The 22,098-nt window shown below is 40.5% G+C and overlaps 1 long non-coding RNA gene across 1 annotated transcript in view; it reads left to right on the plus strand.

Annotated features, from left to right (window-relative positions):
* LOC113906546 overlaps positions 1–22,098 on the plus strand; it is a 214,680-nt gene that overhangs the window by 90,142 nt on the left and 102,440 nt on the right. Inside the window, exon 2 of the long non-coding RNA XR_003514914.1 lies at positions 8,937–9,241. This is a non-coding gene — a long non-coding RNA (uncharacterized LOC113906546). The remainder of the gene's footprint in view (positions 1–8,936; positions 9,242–22,098) is intronic.

Genomic DNA, 22,098 nt, shown 5'->3' on the forward strand with positions numbered 1-22,098 from the left:
TCCATTTCTTCTGAGGGATTCCTGCCCGCAGTAGTAGATCTAATGGTCATCTGAGTTAAATTCACCTGTTCCAGTCCATTTTAGTTCGCTGATTGCTAGAATGTCGACGTTCACTCTTGCCATTTCTTGTTTGACCACTTCCAATTTGCCTTGATTCGTGGACCTGACATTCCAGGTTCCTATGCAATATTGCTCTTTACAGCATCGGACCTTGCTTCTATCACCAGTCACATCCACAACTGGGTATTGTTATAGTTAGACAATGAGTACAGTTAATATTCAAATTATCCTAAAAAACAATGCAAAAAAGATGAAAACCTTAAGTACAAAAATAGGTAAAAGGTCCATTTTGGGATCTGGTCCTGCCTCTCTCTGTGTCATCTTTGTCACCTTGACCTTCTAGCTCAGATTTTTCTCCCTCATCCTGCTCACCCCAGAATGTGCTAGGCTGGTTGGTCCCTGTCTCTGAGCATCTGACTTTGCTATCAAATCTCTATTTTATTTCCTTCACAACAATTTTAATCATTGATATTTTTCTTTATAAAAATTTGTTTACATGGTGGGTTAATTTGCCAGGGCTGCCAAAACAAAGCATTAGAGATTGGCAGCTTAAACAACAAAGTTATTTTCTCACAATTTTGTAGACTAGAAGTCCAAGATCAAGGTGTCAGTACGGTTGATTTCTTATATTCCTTGACTTGCTGATGGCCATCTTTTCCATGTTTCTTCACATGGTCTTCCCTCTGTATATGTCTGTGCACTAAACTCCTCCTCTTATAAGGACACCAGTCAATTAGGGCCCACATCAATGACTTTATTTTAACTAAACTACCTCTATTAAGATCCTATCTCCAAATAGAGTCACATTCTGAGATACTGGGAGGTTTAGCCTTCAATTTGTGAATTTGGGGGAGTCACATTCAGCCTTTAACACCTATATACGGTTTATTTTTTCACTACCAAAATATAGGTCCTTTGGTATAAGGTATCTATTTCATTAGATGCTGTGTCCAAAGTACTTAGACTTGTGACTGGAGTGTAGTTAGTGCATGCATGCTCAGTTGCTTAGTCATGTCCAACTCTTGAGATCTCATGGACTGTAGCCCATCAGCTCCTCTGCCCATGGGATTTTCCCAGGCAAGAATGCTGGAATGTGTTGCCTTCTCCAGAGAATCTTCCTGACCCAGGGATCAAACTCATGCCTTCTGCCTTGGCAAGTAGATTCTTTACCATTGCACCACCTGGGAAGCCCATAGAGTTAGTTCTTAGTGTGTAAATATTTGCTCAATAAATGGAGGAATTTGAATAGGTTAGATATCTGTACAATTAAGACAGCTTGAATATTTACAGGATTTGATGGTTGATAACATCATTTCATGGGAAATAGATGGGGAAACAGTGGAAACAGTGTCAGACTTTATTTTTTGGGGCTCCAAAATCACTGCAGATGGTGATTGCAGCCATGAAATTAAAAGGCGCTTACTCCTTGGCAGGAAAGTTATGACCAACCTAGATAGCATATTCAAAAGCAGAGACATTACTTTGCCAATAAAGGTCCATCTAGTCAAGGCTATGGTTTTTCCAGTGGTCATGTATGGGTGTGAGAGTTGGACTGTGAAGAAAGCTGAGTGCCAAAGAATTGATGCTTTTGAACTGTGGTGTTGGAGAAGACTCTTGAGAGTCCCTTGGACTGCAAGGAGATCCAACCAGTCCATTCTGAAGGAGATCAGTCCTGGGTGTTCATTGGAAGGACTGATGCTAAAGCTGAAACTCCAGTACTTTGGCCACCTCATGTGAAGAGTTGACTAATTGGAAAAGACTCTGATGCTGGGAGGGATTGAGGGCAGGAGGAGAAAGGGACGACAGAGGATGAGATGACTGGATGGCATCACTGACTCGATGGACATGAGTTTGAGTGAACTCTGGGAGTTGGTGAGGGACAGGGAGGCCTGGTGTGCTGTGATTCATGGGGTCTCAAAGAGTCGGACACGACTGAGTGACTGAACTGAACTGAATATGTGAAGAGCAAGGCAGGAAAATCTTAGATGATTTCTAACTTAGATGATTTAATGACTAGTGGTGCTTCTCAATGCAATAGGAAACACAAGAAAAGGATTGGGGTTTGGGGGAAAACTTTGCACATGCTGAGTTAGAGATAATTTGGAATATATTCAAGTGGAAATGTTAAGGAGACCTTGTATGGCATGTGGAGAATGCAGTGGAGAGATCTTGGTTAAAAATATAGATTTGGGGATCATCACTTCATAGTAAATACTAAAATCAAGATGGCAAATGAGATCACCCATGGTAAAGAAGCTGCCTGCAATGCAGGAGACCCGGATTCATTGTGAAGATCCCCTGAAAAAGGGAATGGCTATCCACTCCAGTATTCTTGCCCATAAAATCCCACAGACAGAGAAGCCTGTAGCTAGAGAAGCCTGGCTACAGTCCGTGGAGTTGGAAAGAGTTGAACACGACTGATCGACTAACATTTTCACTTTCAAAAAGAACATAGAAAGAGACCTAGGACAAAAGCAAGGAAAAAACTAAAGTTTAGGGGTTGAGTAGAGGAAGCAAAGTTTGAGAACAGAAAGAAGAGAGTAGAAACAGCATATCATAGAATCCGAGGAGGAAAAAATATTGAAAGTAGTGGTCACCTATGTCAAAGGATAAGAAGTGTTTCTCAAAGGCTATTCCAAGGAATAATCCTCCCATGAAATACTATTTGGAAAAAGATTCTGTGGGCAACTAAGTGAGAGAAATGCTGAAGTCTACTTACTTTTCTTGCAGAATCACACAACAATTTAGCATATTAATGTCTTTGAAAAGTGTTGATGTTAAGAAACCTATACATTTTAATTTCTAATGTAATGTTTCCAAAGCTTATTTGACCTTAAATCTCTCCCTGTTTTTCTCACATAACTAGTCTGAATAATAGCACAAAGAACTAGAACCCAAGGAATTCTCTTTGGGAAACAATGTGATAGCATAATCAATTAGGTAAGCATTGAAAATAGCCCTTTGCATTTGACAAGTTAAGGGGTTTTGTTGGTATTGCTAGAGTGGGTTTCTATTGAGTGATGGGACCTGAAGGAAAAAAAATTATACAGGAGGCATAATCTCCTTCTATAAGCTTGACCTCAAAGAGGAGGATAAGAATTAGGAAAGAGTCTTGCATGGATGCTGTGTGGTGGTGGTGAAGTTGCTAAATTGTATCCAACTCTTGCAACCCTATGGACTGTAACCTGCCAGGTTCATCTGTCCATGGGATTCTCCAGGCAAGAATACTGGAGTGGGTTGCCATGTCCTTCTTCTGTGTGGATGCTGTGTAATATTAGGTTAATACATTTAGGAGAGAAGGAAATGGCCAAGTTTATAGATAACAGAGACATTGAGAAAGAGGTAGCAAGAGAAACTGAATTATCAGCAGAACCAGATCTATAAGGAAATAGGGGGAAACTGAGATCAGAAAAAAGTTCTCCAGAAAGGAAAGGAGATGCAATTGTCCATACAGGATAAGAGGTTGAAAAAGTCCATGATAATCTCAGTTCCTCAGACAAGAACACGTCTCGGAGTTTATCTTTGGTGCTGAAACAAAAAGGTGCTCTCCTCCAAATCCCCCTTCCCGAAAAAGCTCATGTCTGATCTTGTTCATGTGAAAGTCCTTTCCAAATCTTATTATTGCTATGGTCAGAGAGTTACTTCTGCTTTGAAGTCCTAGGTAGGCATGGTTTTCCTGAGCCTTTTAATCATCTAGTTTCCTTTAGGTCTCTGCCTCTGGGCAGAAACTTGTCCTATGCATTTCAGTCATGTCCAACTCTGTGCAACCCCACAGATATCTATACTTTGACTTTTTCCTTCCTAGTATTATTTTAATTTTTCTTAGTTTTAAGCTGCTAAAGGTCTTAAGTCCCATCCTATTTTTCTTCTTCAACTATTAGTCACCATCTACAAGCCTGAAAGCCATCTCACTTCTTTCCATGTGCTCAACAAATATTTATTTTGGCCACATACTATGCACCAACTATTGTTACAAGCACTGAAGATAAAAACATGGTAAATAAAAATATTATTGACTTTACAGAACTTCCATTCTAGTGAAGGACTCAGGCAAAGAAGAAGTAAAGATTAAATTAGTTACAAACTTGCAACCATTACCTTGCTGACAAAGATCCATATAGTTAAAGCTATGGTTTTTCCAGTAGTCATGTATGGATGTGAGAGTTGAACTACAAGGAAGGCTTAGCACCAAAGAATTAATGCTTTTGAAGACTCTTGAGAGTCCCTTGGACTGCAAGGAGATCAAACCAGTCAATCCTAAGGAAACAAATCCTGAATATTCATTGGAAGGACTGATGCTGAAACTGAAGCTCCAATACTTTGGCCATGTGATGCAAAGAGCTGACTCATTAGAAAAGACCCTGATGCTGGGAAAGATTGAAGGCAGAAGGAGAAGGGGATGACAGAGGACAAGATGGTTGGATGGCATCACCGACTTGATGGACATGAGTTTGAGCAAGCTCCGGGAGATGATGATGGACAGGGATGCATGGTGTGCTGCAGTCCATGGGGTCGCAAAGAGTCAGACATGACTGAGCAACCGAATAACAACAAATTGATTTCTTAGGTTGGTCACCAGACAAGAGGAAAATTACTTAGAAGGAAGGTGTGGCTTGGACTGGATAATTGAACAAAAACTATTCAAAGAGCAAAGATGATAGGCAAGCTGTATCTGAAATACCAGACTAAAGAGTTGAAGGCAGTTTATCAGATCATATGAGAGAGCAAATCTATCATGATTCACAGTGGAAAGACCAACATGTGGGTAACCAAACAACATGTTTAAGACAGTGGGTAGCTTTTAGAGCTGCAATCTTTTGGGTTAACTTTATCCCTGTTTTCTGAAAGCAGCCCTACTTAAAAGTTTTTGTTAAATAACTGCCCAAAGGTCTAAGTCTATGCATTCTTAAGTTATCAGTAGCAGGGGAAAGCAGTCAGGAAGCATACTTTATGATTTGGATTTTCTGTTTAGGTTGTTCAACAGCCAGGCAGTTGTCATTGTATTGATGGAAGTAGTTCTCTCCCTACTGGATGCAAGAGGCTCTCTCTATTTCAGGAAAACAAGACTATTAGGAAAAATAGTCTTGTGTCAGTTATGAAGATGTTGAGTTTTTGGTGTCTATGAAAAGGCCAGTTACTTTAATGCCTCAACCTAGAGTTTAAGAAGGAGATCTGGGTTGGAGACAAAATATCTGGTATTGTCTTCTCCAATAGAAATGGACAAGACTGCCCAGGAATGGTGTACTGTGCTTTTTATTATTTAGAGCAATATGCCAGATAGGGAAGGAAGTGAGTCTGAAAGGGCTAACTGGGAGAAACTTGATTGGGTTATTAGATTGGTGGATCTGGTTAAGATGAAAAGCAGGTATAGGGAGGGTAGCTGAGTGAGAGAAATGGAAGAGTAAAAGAGACTGGGTGACTGACTTTAGTCTTTTGAATCTAGAGAAATTCTGAGGGACACAGTTGTAGATGTGTCTGAGGAGTGATTGACAATGAGGAGAGGTCCGGTAGAAAAGGATTGTTAGGGAGGGCATGAAGGAGGGGCAGCACAGAGTAGCTCTAATGGTGGACGCATAGGAGAGATTAGACCACAAAGGGGCTTCAAACACAGGAGGAGGGACATTAGAAAGGTGAAGTATAGTGGGCTCCAGTATGGTGGAGACACCTGGTCCCAGATGCCTTCTGGAGAGATCCTGTAAGTAAACACACTTCAGTTCTTTTAGAGTCAGTCATAGCTTGAGATAGCTTATGGAGATTTATATACATATATAAATGAAGATTATTTATATACTTACTTTTGGTTGTGCTGGGTCTTTGTTGCTGCACCTGGGCTTTCTCTAGTTGCAGCAAGTGAGGGCTACTCTCTAGCTGCAGTGTGCAGGCTACGTGTTGTGGTGGCTTGTCTTGTTGCAGAGCATAGGCTGTAGGCGGACGGCTGTGGCACACAAGATTTTGTCGCTCAGGGGCATGTGGAATCTTCCTGGACCAGGCATCGAACCTGTGTCCCCTGTATTGGCAGGCAAATTCTTATCCTCTGTACCACCAGGAAAATCTGGGTTACATTTTTGAGGGAATATTGGTTGTTGAGGGTTTGGCAACTCAGATTTTTGTGACTCTCCATTGCATTGGTTCAGGGGTCAGAGTTGTTGATGTGCAGACTTACACTAGGGCTTCTGGGTAGAGGTCCTTGTTATGAGGGATCTGTAATCCAGGAGTTGTACCCAGTACAAGGAATCCGTACTGATCATTTGTCCCCTGAATCCCTTCAAATGTAGCATCCATCCTATGGGATTTATGCAAGCTCAGACAGGGATTGGGAGAGAAACAGGGCTCTATCTAACTTATTTCTGAGTACCCTAAAATCACTGTGGATGGTGACTTCAGCCATGAAATTAAAAGATGCTTGCTCCTTGGAAGGAAAGTTATGACCAACCTAGATAGCATATTAAAAAGCAGAGACATTGCTTTGCCAACAAAGGTCCATCTAGTGAAGACTATGGTTTTTCCAATAGTCATGTATGGATGTGAGAGTTGGACTATAAAGAAGGCTGAGGGCTGAAGAATTGATACTTTTGAACTGCGGTGTTGGAGAAGACTCTTGAGAGTCCCTTGGACTGCAAGGAGATCCAACCAGTCCATCCTAAAGGAGATTAGTCCTGGGTGTTCATTGGAGGGACTGATGTTGAAGCTGAAACTCCAATACTTTGGCCACCTGATGTGGAGACCTGACTCATTTGAAAAGACCCCGATGCTGGAAAAGATTGAGGGTGGGAGGAGAAGGGGACGACAGAGGATGAGATGGTTGGATTGCATCACCATCACAATGGCCATGGGTTTGAGTGGACTCCGGGAGTTGGTGACAGACAGGGAGTCCTAGCATGCTGTGGTTCATGGGGTCACAAAGAGTTGGACACGATTGAGCAACTGAACTGAACTAGGAAGTGACTGGAGGAACAAAGTTGAGAAGATAGAGAATGGAAGCACTTTGGAGCATTGTATGTTGAGATAAAAGTTTAAGTAGAGACTGAATGAATATCAGGTACAAGGTCAGAGCCCAATGTGGGGCCAGAAGTCACTTCCAAATTCACCAAACCAAGGAGATGAAATGAGGTTAGTAGGTCACATGTATTCCAGAAAAATAGAGAATGGTAAGATATGAAGTGGGTAAAAAATGAGGTCTAGTTATTAATATCAGGGTAGAAGAAAAAGGAATTTGGTTATGTGCCATATAGCATATGATTGGTGTGGTATTAATAGTATGACTCCCCTTTTAAAAATAGAAACTATAAGCAAGGTGAAAATACAGCCTTCAGAATGGGAGAAGATAACAGCAAATGAAGCAACTGACAAACAACTAATCTCAAAAATATACAAGCAACTCCTGCAGCTCAACTCCAGAAAAATAAATGACCCAATCAAAAAATGGGCCAAAGAACTAAATAGACATTTCTCCAAAGAAGACATACAGATGGCTAACAAACACATGAAAAGATGCTCAACATCACTCATTATTAGAGAAATGCAAATCAAAACCACCATGAGGTACCATTTCACGCCAGTCAGAATGGCTGCAATCCAAACGTCTACGAGCAATAAATGCTGGAGAGGGTGTGGAGAAAAGGGAACCTTCTTACACTGTTGGGAATGCAAACTAGTACAGCCACTATGGAGAACAGTGTGGAGAGTCCTTAAAAAACTGGAAATAGAACTGCCTTGTGACCCAGCAATCCCACTGCTGGGCATACACACTGAGGAAACCAGAATTGAAAGAGACACGTGTACCCCAATGTTCATCGCAGCACTGTTTATAATAGCCAGGACATGGAAGCAACCTAGGTGTCCATCAGCAGATGAATGGATCAGAAAGCTGTGGTACATATACACAATGGAGTATTACTCAGCCATTAAAAAGAATACATTTGAATCAGTTCTAATGAGGTGGATGAAACTGGAGCCTATTATACAGAGTGAAGTAAGCCAGAAAGAAGAACACCAATACAATATACTAATGCATATATATGGAATTTAGAAAGATGGTAACGATAACCCTGTATTCGAGACAGCAAAAGAGACACAGATGTATAGAACAGTCTTTTGGACTCCGTGGGAGAGGGAGAGGGTGGGATGATTTGGGAAAATGGCATTGAAACATGTATAATATCATATAAGAAATAAATCACCAGTCCAGGTTCGATGCAGGATACAGGGTGGTGCAGTGGGATGAGCCAGAGGGATGGTACAGGGAGGAAGGTGGGAGGGGGGTTCAGGATGGGGAGTACGTGTACACCCGTGGTGGATTCATGTGGATGTATGGCAAAACCAATACAATATTGTAAAGTAATTAGCCTCCAGTTAAAATAAATAAACTTAAATTAAAAAAAAATAAAATTCAACATTCAAAAAAATAAATAAATAAAATGGAGAAAAATAGAAATAGTATAAATAAAAAATAAGCCAAAATATTGTTGCATCAGAGAATTAACTCTTGGCAACTTCTAGCTAGCATGGTGATCTTGAACAACCTCTTAAAAGTCTATGGCACTGTGTGTTTTCATCTGTAAAATGTAAGCAGTTGGATCAAGTGATCTCTTGAAGTTTCTAGTAGCTCTGTGATTCTACAGCATTTATTCTTTCATCTTTCAGACCCCTGCCATCTTCCCCCAACCCCTTCAAGGGTCCCATATCACATTGAAGGGGTCAGTGGCTTTCATGCAAGGCCAGCCTTAAAGATTTGTTTTCTTTCTAACATTTAGAACTGAAGTAACTGCAGACATTTGGAGAGGCATAGCTCATAGCCTACTGAAATTTAATGAATGACCTAACTTCTCTAGAAGATAAGATGACTGTATTGTTTATATTTTGTTGTTTGTTACCAGGCAATCAATATGGACTTCATTGAAATATCGTGTGTCAATTGGATTTCATGCCTTAATCACACTGGCAGGGAAAAGAGTGTAGTGGCTGCTTTGGAGAATGGAGGAAGCCGGAAAGAAAGTAAAGAGTGAAGATACAAGATGACAATGGGGTGAGATCCAGGGAAGAGAGAAGGTCATAGAGCTGAGAAGGAATTGACTTTTCTTCATGTTAAGGGTGGCAGAGGGGAAGAATTCAACTGATTACTAGACAGGTACATCTGGATCCAGGAATAACAAACCATATGGTGTCCAACTCCTTCAAAATGGTGAGTTTCATAAGCATTCTAATTTATCTCATGTGGACATTGCATAGTCAGAAGATGTATGCTGTGAACATTTCTTGATGGAAACAGGCCAATCAAAGTGAAGTTTTCCAAATTAGTCTTTGAAAGGACCATGTACCTTTAGTTGAGAAGCTGAGCTGAGAGGATTTGGATGAGGTGTTGGAAGTTATATATTTTTTGTTTTTCTTTTGAAATATGAGAGTTGGCTTGGACTACACAAACTATTTTCTTCTCATTCCTCTATTACCACACATTTAAAAAGTGTCAACAAGCTGCTGTTTTTCACTGACTGGCTTATTACAGCAACAATATCCTACAGGAAGGGGAGCAGAGTCATAGGGAAACTTAAAACTTTACTTATGGCCATGATGTCTCTTAATGCCGATTTCACAATAGATTTTTCTCTATATGACATACACATCCCTTCCCCACTTCAGTACTTGATAGTAACTCACTCCCTATAAGGAGATTAAGGATTTTCTCTCTTCTCATCCCTTTATCTCATCCCCTTCCTTCTAACAAGCTGAATTTGGATGTGAAGTTTATCAGAGGGATTCTTGGTTCACCCGAATTTGCCATCTCCAAATCATAACTTATTTTTAAAAAGAAAATTTGAATCCCAACTTCATAAATGTTGCAACAAATAGCTATCAATGCTACCTTTAAATACACCCTGGAAGCAAGTAACATCTGAGAGATTCCTTTTGACTCCAGGTTATTAGATTCTGTGATTCTTTTGTGATTTTAATTGGAAATGGGGGTGAAATACCCATAGGTGACTATAATCTACAGGGGTAAAGAAATTAGGAAAAAGATGTGATGTGGGCATAACAGCCTTGAAAAATGCATTGATATTTCTTTAAGAGAACATATTTTTTAGGGTGTAGTTTGAGTTGGATCTTTCATAATCTGGCTATCTTCTAATTTTTCCTATTTTCCTTCTAATCAGCACCACATTTAGTAAATTATTAATATTCAGTGATGATTTCCTTCATTAAAACAACCAGAAGAATTTTTTTTTTCATCTGGATATCATTAAACATGGAAGAAATTAGGGACAATTAAACAAGAAATGATTCTCAGCCAAATTTGACATTATTAAAAAAAGCCTTCAGAGAGCTTAATTTAACTTGCACATGACCCCCCTGAGAGCAGGAAAATTATTTAATTCCAGACAAATTTATACAATTCTAGAAATATATGATCTAAATTTCATGCTGTATAAACAATTTTTTTTCTCTTAAGAATTGATACCAGTTACTTCCTGATTGGTACACTGGGTTAGAAATTAAAAGATCTTAAATTTGAATAAATAAGACAGATAAAGACAATGAAGCATGAAGAACTATTAAAAGAAAGTTTTAAAGAAAACTGCTTCTTATCTTTAATTCAACTTTTTAGAAACCATTGCTGTTTTTAAACTTTGAGAAATTCCTTCTGCTACATCACTCCCTCTTCTACTTTCTCTCTTCCTTTTCTTGTGCCTGTACATGAAATTATTCAGTCACAACTTGACCAGTAGCCTGCTTATATTGTCTGGACACAAAGAAATTGTGCCCACATGTGTGGAAACCAGTCCCAGTTCAGCGGGAAGGGAATTCAATTTGGATCTCAAGACCCCAGAGGAAGTTCTGGATTTTCCTTTTACAGGTTGTGTGACTTTAGGTGAATCATCTAACTTTTTGAACTTCATTTTATCATTTGAAAAATCAAGGCAATAAAACTTATTCCATGAAGTTCTTATGAGGATTATATAAGGTGTTTATGAATAATACTTTACCCAGTAGATTGCTACTCAGTTTGTAGTTAAAGAATTAATCAAATTTAGAACCTGAAACAGATATGTGGTAATTCATCTGAGGGTCTTCTAAGGCAGAACTCACACTTACACATTTTCCTGAAAGGCCTTGGATTATATCACGTGGCAAAGTTCCTTTTTGTGTAAATGCTACCTGTGGGTGTAATCACTTGTTAGTATTTGGTTACATTGTTACTATTTTCTGATTAATTATGAGAGGGGAATAGTTTCTGTCCTGGCAGCATTTTTCTTTTATTTTGGTGCTTTTTGTCAGATATCTGTGAGATACATTTCCCCCTAAGTTCTGACCTTTAGGTTAATGTGGAATGAATATTACAGCAAGATAAGAGCTCCACAGGGTGTAAATAAATGTCACTTTTCAAATAGAAACCAGCATATGTGCTAGAAAAGAAAACCGAGATTTTTGGCTGGTCCTGTCTTAGAAACAGTAGGCTCTCTAATAGAAGAGGCTTCACATAAGGATCTATAGGTGGTGCAGAATAAAACTTAAAACTACTGAAAGACCTAACAAAGCAATATTTCCCAAGATTATACACTGCAGAAGATATTAGAAACAACTAAATTTATCACTCCATTTCATTCCTCAGGATCTCAGATGTCAGGAAAAAGATCAAGGTCATTAAGTCAGATGGTGCTTCTATTGGTCAGGTGCGAGCTCTGCTGCTGCTGCTGCTGCTAAGTTGTTTCAGTCATGTCTGACTCTGTGCGACCCCATAGACTCATTGGAAAAGATCCTGATGCTGGGAAAGATTGAAGGCAGGAGGCAAAGGGGACAACAGAGGATGAGATGGTTGGATGATATCACCGACTCAGTGGTCATGAGTTTGAGCAAACTCTGGGAGATGGTAAAGGACAGGAAAGCCTATGCTTTAGTCCATGGGGTCGCAAAGAGTCGGACACTACTGAACGACTGAACAGCAAGATTTTTAGATCAACATGAACTCAAGTTTTATTTAAAAATTTTATTCAATTTTAATTGTATTTATTTAGCCATACCATGAGGCATGTAAGACCTTAGTTCCTCCAATAGGGGTTGAACCTGTACCCTCTGCAGTGGAAGGGTGGAGTCCTAACCATTGGACCCACCAGGGAAACTCACATTGCATTCAGTTCTTTATTTTTCAAAGTCTTTTCATATCCATTATAAAGTTAGGGAAGTCCCCATGAACTCTAATTTTATAATGGATATGAAAATACTTTGAAAAATATAAAATTGCATGCAAATGTGAAAGCTTATTATTTTAAAAAGTAGGATGTGAGAGTTAACATTTACTTCTCTTAAATTCATTTGGGCCCCAAAGATGAAGAGCACACCTCAAGAGAGTAGAACTTTGTCCAATCTAAACTTCTCTGGTTGGTATTTCCCTTTTAAATTGTACTCATACCTAGTTTCTTTGTTCACTTATAATCCTTATGCAGTTAAATGTCTGATTTGAAGAACCCAATGTGTAATTTCCTTTTCTTATCATAAACCCCAAACACAGCATTGTTCCATCTCAAGATGGCTAAGCAGACTAACAGTTTGTACCCCTGAAAACCTGGAAAAGTTCTGATGTCCCAAGTGCTTCAAGGAAAACTGCCACAATCTCTTGGTGAAATCTATTTCTCCCAGATTTTTCTTGGATATCTTTGATTGTAGATTTCTATAATATGCTCAGAATTGTGAAATGTGTAACTAATTGTGCAACAGAATTATGAAAGTGTTCCTTCCCTTACGTAGCTTATAGTGTGACTAAGGAAGTAGGAAGAAAAAGTCCATCCATGAAATTAAGAAACAAATACAAGTTATTACTAATTCAGATACTTACTGAAAAGCTGCTTTAGGCTCACTCTAGGGGTTTTGCCTGGAAAATCCCATGGATGGAGGAGCCTGGTGGGCTACAGTCCATGGGGTCTCGAAGAGTTGGACACGACTGAGCGACTTCACTTTCACTTTTCACTTTCATGCATTGGAGAAGGAAATGGCAACCCACTCCAGTGTTCTTGCCTGGAGAATCCCAGGGACAGGGGAGCCTGGTGGGCTGCTGTCTATGGGGTCGCACAGAGTCGGACACGACTGAAGTGACTTAGCAGCAGCAGCAGGGGTTTTGCAGGGAAAGTATTTCAACCTTGTTTCTGAATGCTACATTATAGCAGTTCAGTCCATTTTGGAGGTCAAAACTCTTAATATTATTGAGCATTGTCCTTTGAAATTATTTTACCAAACCACTGATAGAGTGGGAAGGTGAATGTCACGAGTAATTCCCCTTCTTCATTCTTCTTTTTCCTCAACACCCCATCAGGGAAAAACCCCTCCTATCTCTAGAACTTGCACGAAAAACCAGTGAAATAATCCGGCGATACTAAGATTAGTGACCCAACCCCTGCTTAACTAGCACATTTCAAAACCACATATGTCAAGGTCTTCTCTACATATAGGTCAGTGTGTGGTTTCCTCCGCTGTGGCTACTCTGGGAAGAGAAAGCAACAGTTTTCTTGTTTAAAAAAGGTGCTCGATGTAGCAAAGACTAAGGGGGAGATCGTGGGCTGAAAAAAACACAGGAGGACCTGAAGGTCATTTTATTCATCTGGAAATTCTCCCACTGGCCACTGTTCCTCTCAGGCCATTGCTCTTGTTTTGTGTAAACTGGTTTTGCTCTAGTTGAGCAGGTCCCATGCTGAGGAAGGGCAGTGTGGCTTGGTGGGCAAAGTGAGGAGATGGCCATCAACATATGTGGGCTGAATACCCACTTTCTTGTGTCTCTTACATCAACAGTCAAGTATTGCTGCTAAAAGACCCTTGAAGACTGAGGGAGAAGGGAAAAAGGCATGTGTTCATGAAATAGTGGAATACTGGAGGAGACAGGGGGAGATAAAGACATGGTAACTGGTTATGGGGGGCGGGGGCGGGGAGGTATTCTGTTTTTCAGTGTCTGGGTGGTGGGTCGTGGGAAATACATCAGGGCATTCTCGTGTCAATTCAGGAAAAGGGCTGATTTTAAGTCAAGAACAGGGTAAATCTTTCCATGCTTCTTTATCATCAGAAGAGATCTTGGGTTATAGTCTATTAGGTAATTTCTCCTCCCTTGAGGCAGAATAAGGTATTGGTTAAAAGTTCAGAATCTTTTTAAATCACTTTAAAGTGTGATTTAAAAATCGATTTCCAACACGATTGGAAATGTGTGATCTCTGACAATTTATGTAACCTCTCTATGCCTCAGTTTCCTCTCACTTGTACAATGGAAATGAAAAAGCATCATCTCACAGAGAATTACAAGGATTAAATGGGTACATAGACATAAACTGCTTGGCACATCATCAGCACTTAATAATTATTTCCCATGGAAATCACCTGCTAACCGTCCCCTGCCCTCTCCCTGCCAAGCCCAGGCCGCATAGCCTAGTGGTGGAATGCATGAGATTTATGGTTAGATTGGGTCTGGAGTCAGCCCAGTTGTGCCCCTGGCCTGCAGTGGGATATGGGACAAGTTATTTAATCTTTCTAAGCTTTGTTTACTCCATCTGTACGTTGGGATAATAGTGATATTTACCTCATAGTTTGTTCTGAGGAATGAATGAATGCAAGTTCCTCTTGCAAGATCTGGCACACAGTAGATGCCACTTCTCTAATACATGCACACATATCACACACACAGACCACATTTGCACATACAAAATGATTTTTCATCTTACAAGATTGTCTCTCCCTTCCTTGAAAAGAAAACCTGAAGAAACGTCATCTTTCCTAAGGCAGTGCAGAATAATGACCCTGAACTGATTACTTATGCCTAGGTCACACTAGAGGTAAAGAACCAGCCTGCCAATGCAGGAGATGTAAGAGACATGGGTTCCATCCCTGGGTCAGGAAGATCCCCTGGAGGAGGTAATGGCAACCCACTCCAGTATTATTGCCTGGAGAATCCCATGGAGAGAGGAGCCTGATGGGCTCCAGTCCGTAGTGTTGCACAGTCGGACACGACTGACATGACTTAGCACCCATGCACTGAGAAAAATATATCCTTTTCAATTCTCCCTTACATTTTCCCTTTCTATCTGCTACGTCAGGAGCAGAAGACCAGGGAAATTGATGACAAAACGGGGGAGGGGGGTGGGGAACAGAAGAGGACCAAAGCTGATTTAGCATGTGTCTGCTTTTCTCATGAATAACTGACTTTCAGGACTGGATACATAATTTGTAGGGCTCAGAGCAAAATGAAAATGCATGGCCCCATGTTCAAAAGTAATTAAGAATTTCAGGACAGTGACATCAGGGCATTAAACCAAGCACATGGCACACACAGCCACGGATCTGTAATGCTGGCCCTGCTCTCAGTTCTAGGGCAGCTGGAGAGGGGAGGCACTGAAGCCCCTTTTGTTGTTGGTTTGAAGCTAACTTGTCTGTTCTTTCTATCTGAGTCTAAATGAGCCATGTGGGCTTACTTCCAGGGGTCTGGGAGCCTGGAGACTGGGAATATAAAGTATCAGATACCCCTACCTCTGAGGGGAGGTGAAGAGAAATTGGGTTAGAACTGTCTAACCCAATCAATTAATCAATCAATTTGATCAGTTCATAGGAAATCCTCATAACTGTAGGAGGGATTGTCATACACAGGGGTGAAAAGTATAGTAATATCAGTCATTAGAGAATATTTGTGGGTGTGGCTGTGGTCTATAATGATGTAAAATGGTCACTTTCATGGTCTTAGAATCAGTTCAGTTAATTTCTTCTGCTTAACAAAATTTTAAACTCTTAAGAGGATTTATCTACCTCTTTTATTCACTTATTAGAGAAGTGAAAGCTTGACCTTCCTTCTAACCTTGTTAGAGACTACTGTACTAGCTTGAGGGCATTAGGAGGAAGATAGGCAGTAAACACATTTCAGTCTTCGTGCCTGCATGCATGCTAAGTCACTTCAGTCTTGTCCAACTCTATGCAACACTATGGACTATAGCCCACCAGGCTCTTCTGTCCATGGGGATTCTCCAGGCAAGAACACTGGAGTGGTTTGCCATTTCCTCCTCTAGGGGATCTTCCGGAACCAGGGATGGAACCCGAGTCTCTTATGTCTCTTGCACTGACAGGAGGTTTCTTTACCACTAGCGCCACCTGGAAGCCCATTTCAGTTTTCAGGAGCTAGAAATGCATATCATCCTTTATATCCATATTATCCATATCCTTTTATCTATTTTGTACCTTGCAGGGTAAATTTGGTGATGAACTTGAATTCTTTGAGAGACTAACAAGAACATATAGGCCATGGACAGAGGAGCCTGGCGGGCTGCAGTCCATAAGGTTGCCAAGAGTCAGATGCTTTGGCTCTTTAATTCTTTGAGAGACTACCATGTGGCTCAAAAGGCCTATATGTTCTTGCTCTGTGACCAAGTTTGGGAGGGTGGGCCCTGGAGATGCAGCAGCAGAGATCCTGGGAATGAATGTGGGGATAAATAGGGTAGAGAAGGGGGTTTCAAGGAAAGCTGCTAGAGTTAGAGGAAGGAGAAAGGTGGTGAGGAGGAGAGAGTTTTGGGGAGAAGGAGGTACTGCAATGGGGGGCTGGAGAGAGGGAGAGAGAGCCCTGGAATAAGGAAGTCTAGGTTGAAAGGTTCTGAAGTTAACTTGTAGGTTAGGAAGTCCCAGGAGGAGGGGAATAGCAGGCCCTTTCCTTTCTTAGACAAACTGAAAGCCCCGAGGGGCCACGGAGAGAACTCTGTTCATTGTAGATCCACTGGCACTACCACCCCTTAACTCTTTGGGTGGTTCTCTACTTCTCCCAGCAATTCAGAGTTCTTACCTGGAGGATTCCATGGATAGAGGTGCCTGGTGGGCTACAGTCCATGGGGTCACAAAGAGTGACTAAGACTCCCCCCTCATCCCCCGCCCCAGCAATTCAGTCCTTTAAATGCAAAGCCAGGGTGTGCAACAGGGGATTTCTAATCCCAGTCTGAGCCAGACCACAGATTCCAGGGGAGCGAGTGATTGAGATGGAGGGAATAGGTCAAAGAGAGAGAAGGAAAGCACACGAGGAGATCAATGATGGGTAAAGAAGGAAGGAGAATGGAGGGGACTGGCTGGGGTAGAGTGAAGCATGGGCATTTTTGTCTGTTATGTCTTTCCTACTTTTTTAAATAACAATTTTAAAGTGATATTTGAACACCATATATCTCATCTTTTAAAAGTATATAATTCAGTGTTTTTTTAGTAAAGTTATAAACTTGTGCAACAATCACAACTAGAATTCAAGAACATTTTTATCACCCCTGTAAAAAAAATTACCCGTTAGCAGTCACTCTGCATTCTCCCCTTGCCCCTAGTCCCTGGAAACCACACATCTGTTTTCAGTTCCTGTAAATTAGCCTGTTCTAGACAGTTCATGTAAGTGGAATCATACAATATGCAGTCTTTTGAAACTGGCTCCTTTCACTTAGCATTAAGTTCTTAAGGTTCATCCAGGTTATAGCATGTATCAGTTTTGTTTTCACTTTTTGGGTATAATAAATAATGGTGCTAAGAACCATTTTTTTTTTTTTTTAAATTGGGGTATAGTTTCTTTACTGCTGCTACTGCTAAGTCGCATCAGTCGTGTCCGACTCTGTGCAACCCCATAGATGGCAGCCCACCAGGCTCTGCCGTCCCTGGGATTCTCCAGGCAAGAACACTGGAGTGGGTTGCCATTTCCTTCTCCAATGCATGAAAGTGAAAAGTGGAAGTGAAGTCGCTCAGTCGTGTCCGACTCTTCGAGACCCCATGGACTGCAGCCCACAAGGCTCCTCCGCCCATGGGATTTTCCAGGCAAGAATACTGGAGTGGGCTGCCATTGCAATGTTGTGTTAATTTCTGCTGTACAACAGCATGAGCAGCTATGTATACATCCATCCATACATATTTCCCTTTCTCTTGGACCTTGTACCCTGCCCTATCCATCCCTCTAGTTCACCATAGAGCACCAAGCTGAGCTCTCTGTGCTATACAGCAGATTCCCACTATCTATCTGTTTTATATATACAAGTTTTTGTGTGAACATATGCTTACATTTCTCTTGGGTATGTAACTAGAAGTAGAATTGTTGGGCCATGTATAATTCTGTGAGGAACTGCCATACACTTTTCCAAAATGCTGTGCCAAGTTTCTCCAGTCTACCGCATGGACTGTAGCCCACCAGGTTCCTCTGTCCGTGGGATTTCCCAGGCAAGGATACTGGAGTGGGTTGCAATTTCCTTCTCCAAAATGGCTGAACCATTTTAGAACTTCACCAGCCATGAGTGAGAGTTCTAATTTTTTCACATCCTTGCCAGCACTTGTTATTTTCTGTCTTTTTGCTTTTAATCATCCTAGTGGGAGAAGACAATGGCACCCCACTCCAGTACTCTTGCCTGGAAAATCCCGTGGACGGAGGGGCCTGGTAGGCTGCAGTCCATGGGGTCTCGAAGAGTCGGACACGACTGAATGACTTCACTTTGACTTTTCACTTCCATGCATTGGAGAAGGAAATGGCAACCCACTCCAGTGTTCTTGCCTGGAGAATCCCAGGGACGGGGGAGCCTGGTGGGCTGCTGCTATGGGGTCGCACAGAGTTGGACACAACTGAAGCGACTTAGCAGCAGCAGCAGCAGTGGGAATGAAATGTTATCTCATTGTTTTTTTAATTAAAGTATAGTTGGTTAACAATATTATGTTAGTTATAGGTATACAGAAAAGTGATTCAGATATATATACACAGCACATATACAGACTATTTTCCATTATAGGTTATTACAAGATAGTGAATATAGTTCCCTGTGCTATACAGTAAATGCTTGCTGCTTATCTATTTTATATATAGTAGTTTGTTAATCCCATACACATAATTTATTCTCCCTTTCCCCTCTTGTAACCATAGGATTTTTTGCTCTGTGAATCTGTTTCTGTTTTGTACATAGATTAATTTATATATTTTTTGATTCCATATATAAGTGACTTTTATCTTTCTCTGACTTGACTAAATATAATACTCTCTAGGTTCATCTGTGTTGCTGCAAATAGCAATATTTCATTCTATTTTATGATGGAGTACTATTCCATTGTGTGTATGTATGTATACATATTGCTATTTAGTCTCTAAGTCATGTTCAACTCTTTTGTGATCCCATGGAGTGTAGTGTGCCTGGCTTCTCTGTCCATGGGATTTCCCAGCAAGAATACTGGAGTTGGTTGCCATTTCCTTCTCCAGGAGATGTTCCCAACTCAGGGATTGAACCCACATCTCCTGCACTTGAAGGTGGATTCTTTACCACTGAACCACCAGGGAAGCCCTATGTGTACACACACACACAGACACACACACACACGCAAACATATACACATACAACACGCGTACATATGCTACATGCTTTTAAGCCAGTCATCACCTGGTGGACACTTGGGTTGTTTCCATGCCTGGCTATTGTATTAATGCATAGTGATGCTATGGACATTGGGCTACATGTATCATTATGAATTGGAGTTTTGTCTCTTCTGGACATATACTCAGGAGTGGGATTGCTGAATTACCTGGTAGGTCTATTTTTAATTTTTAAGAAAGCTTCATATGGATTTACATTTAAAATATTGTGTTCTTAAGCCACTTAAAATAATTACTTTTACAAATAATAAACAATTAGTAAAACTGTTTTTAATTCTGTTTTTAATTCTCAAAAATTGCTACGTTTTTCTATTTGATTTAATTTTAGTTTTAATTTTTAAAATTGAAGTATAGTTGATATGCAATATTGCATAAGTTATAGGTGTATAACATAAAGATTCACAATTTTTAAAGGTTTATATTCCATTTATAGTCACTATATAATATTAGGTATATTCCCTGTGTTGTAGTTTATTTATCTTATACACAGTAATTTGTACCTCTTTGTACACATCTCTGGAGAAGGCAACGGCACCCCACTCCAGTACTCTTGCCTGGAAAATCCCATGGACGGAGGAGCCTGGTAGGCTGCAGTCCGTGGGGTCACTAAGAGTCAGACACGACTGAGCGACTTCACTTTCCATTTTCACTTTCATGCATTGGAGGAGGAAATGGCAACCCACTCCAGTGTGCTTGCCTGGAGAATCCCAGGGACAGGGGAGCCTGGTGGGCTACTGTCTCTGGGGTCGCACAGAGTCGGACACGACTGAAGTGACTTAGCAGCAGCAGCATACACATCCTATACCATGATTCTCTCCCTTCCCTTCTCCTCACTGGTAATCACTAGTTTGTCCTCTATATCTGTGAATCTGTATCCTTTTTGTTATATATAAACCATACAGTGGTTTTTTAGATTCTACATATAAGTGATTGTCTTTCTCTGTCTTATTTCACTTAGCATAATACCCTTCAAGTCCATCCATGTTGTTGCAAATCTCTCATATCTTCTTTATCCTTCCTTTGTTGATAGAAATATAAATAACGCTGCTATGAACATTAGGGTGCATGTATATTTTCAAATTTAGTGGGTTTTTTTTTTTAAGATGTATACTCAGGAGTAGAATTGCTGAGTTATATGAAAGTTCTACTTTCAGTTTTTTGAGAAGCCTCCCTACTGCTTTTCACAGTGACTGCACCAATTTACATTCCCACCAATAGTGTGTGAGACTTCCCTTTTCTTCACATCCTCACCAACATTTTTTGTGTTTTGGCCATCTGCATGTCCTCTTTGGAAAACATGTCTATTTAGTTCTTCTTTCCATTTTTAAATCTTTTAAAAAAAAAGTTGAATTATTTTTTTGTAAATTAATTTATTTTAATTGGAGGCTAATTACTTTACAATATTGTAGTTGTTTTTGCCATACGTTCACATGAATCAGCCATGGTGCACACGTGTCCCCCATACACGTACGTTAATGTTGAATTCAATAAGCTGTTTATATATTTTTGATATTAAACTCTTACTGGTCCTATTATTATCAAATATGTTCTCTCATTCAGTGGGTAGTCTTTTTGTTTTGATGACTCCCTTTGCTGTACCAAAACTTTTAAGCTTAATTAGTTCCCATTTGTTTATTTTTGCTTTCATTTCCTTTGCTTTAGGAGACAGATCCAAAACAAATATATTATTTCAATTGATGTCAAAGACTGTTCTGCCTAAGTTTTCCTCTAGGAGTCTTATGGTTTCTTGTCTAACACTTAGGTCCATTTTGACTTTATTTTTGTATATGGTCAGTCAGTCAGTTCAGTCGCTCAGTCGTGTCTGACTCTTTGCAACCCCATGGGTTGCAGCACACCAGGCTTCCCTGTCCATCTCCAGCTCCTGGAGTTTACTCAAACTCATGTCCACTGAGTTGGTGATACCGTCCAACCATCTCATCCTCTGTCATCCCCTTCTCCTCCTGCCTTCAATCTTTTCCAACGTCAGGATCTTTTCCAAAGAGTCAGATTTTCACATCAGTTGGCCAAAGTATTGGAGTTTCAGCTTCAGCATTAGTCCTTCCAATGAATATTCAGGACTGATTTCCTTTAGGATGGATGGTTGGTTCTCCTTGCAGTCCAAGGGACTCTCAAGAATCTTCTCCAACACCACAGTTCAAAAGCATCAATTCTTCGGCACTCAGCTTTCTTTATAGTCCAACTCTCACATCCATACATGACTACTGGAAAAACCATAGCTTTGACTAGACAGACCTTTGTTGGCAAAGTAATGTCTCTGCTTTTTAATATGCTATCTAGGTTTGTCATAGCTTTTCTTCCAAGGAGTAAGCGTCTTTTAGTTTCACGGCTGCAGTCACCATCTACAGTGATTTTGGAGCCCCCAAAATAAAATCTGACACTGTTTCCACTGTTTCCCCATCTATTTCCCATGAAGTGATGGGACCAGATGCCATGATCTTCGTTTTCTGAATGTTGATTGTTAAGCCAGCTTTTTCACTCTCCTCTTTCACTTTCATCAAGAGGCTTTTTTGTTCCTCTTCACTTTCTGCAATAAAGGTGGTGTCATCTGCATATCCGAGGTTATTGATATTTCTCCCAGCAATCCTAATTCCAGCTGTGCTTCATCAAGCCCAGCATTTCACATGATGTACTCTGCTTATAAGTTA

Source organism: Bos indicus x Bos taurus, chromosome 16 (assembly GCF_003369695.1).
Source record: "Bos indicus x Bos taurus breed Angus x Brahman F1 hybrid chromosome 16, Bos_hybrid_MaternalHap_v2.0, whole genome shotgun sequence".
In the NCBI taxonomy this organism is placed as follows: domain Eukaryota; kingdom Metazoa; phylum Chordata; class Mammalia; order Artiodactyla; family Bovidae; genus Bos; species Bos indicus x Bos taurus.